The sequence below is a fragment of the Nanorana parkeri genome, unplaced genomic scaffold, assembly GCF_000935625.1.
Source record: "Nanorana parkeri isolate BGI_ZX_2015 unplaced genomic scaffold, ASM93562v1 scaffold2085, whole genome shotgun sequence".
Classification (NCBI taxonomy): domain Eukaryota; kingdom Metazoa; phylum Chordata; class Amphibia; order Anura; family Dicroglossidae; genus Nanorana; species Nanorana parkeri.
Genome location: NW_017308353.1, coordinates 17,983 through 19,224, shown reverse-complemented (window position 1 = coordinate 19,224; position 1,242 = coordinate 17,983).

The window sequence follows — 1,242 nt, the reverse complement described above, 5'->3', positions numbered from 1 at the left end:
GAGCCAGCTGTCACTCACGCAGCAGGGTGGATCCAGACAGTAATGTCGGGATCCGTCCCGGCTGCGGCGTCTCAGTATACCGCGAGCTGTAGCTCCCTATATACTGAGCCTAGGGTGACGGGAGGACGCTAGTTTGTGTCTTCCCGTTACCCTAAGGAGAACTATGGGGAAAAGCACTGACCCCATAGTTCTCCTTTAAAGCCTCCATTTGTTTTTTTAATTTTTCCTTTAAGTCAGGGGTCTCAAACCTCCGGCCCTCCAGCTGTGGGTGGAACTACCGGGACAAGGCAGCCCCAGAACATAAACTATCTGAAAAAAAACCCGTCTTACATTTCTCTCTCCTTCATTAGAAGGCCTCATTCACGTGGCAAAGCAGTGCCGGCTCCGGCAAGGATCTGACCACTTCCTGCGCCTCCAATCACCGGTGGATGCAGATAGTTGCGGCCGCTGAGCCTGTACAAAGCTACCACGTGGAGCAGTTCGGGGGAGACGATCACAAACGGCTTCTCTCCCCGGTGATCGTCTGTCTCCACGTGCGATCACATCCCAACACCAGCAGACAGCTGTGACCGCGGTCAGCCCACCATTGTCTTGCACCGGCTCAGCCCCCTGTGGCCATCTACCTGTAACTCCAGCCGCAGGGATCCGCCGGAGCCGGCTCGGGTTTTGCCGGGAGAATGCGGTCACACACCACGGGCGGCATCGGCCTTCCGGCAACACATAACGTAAGCGACATATTATCAGATATTAAGGGAGCAGCTCCTTCATGACTGACGGCTGAGCGATGAGACGCTACTCGGCCGGGAGGAGGCGGTCACATGGTTTACATGAATTAACATAAAAATAATTTTGGAAGTTGAAGGAATTCCCTCCATGAAAGTTCTGCACCCAAACCCTGGCAGTGCCATGCTGGTCACACACGTACCCATCGCATTGTTTACACGGCCTCAGCACATGCGGCAAATATTTTTCAATATTTGCCTAAGGCGGCACCCCACCGGCCATGGGTAACACAAGTCACTTTCCTTTCCTCCACGTTTTAGAACGAAGCTAAACATGTCCCGTTACAATCTCCTGCGTTTTCCTTTGGGAACGCAGGTTACAATTGTGCAAGAAAAGAATTACAGGTGCAGCAAACATAATAAACAAAACGGTAGCACATTCACTGACTGGCAATGCAGAGGGGGGACATATACTTAACCTATGACCCCCCCCCCCCCCCCCCCCCCACCCATCTTCCCT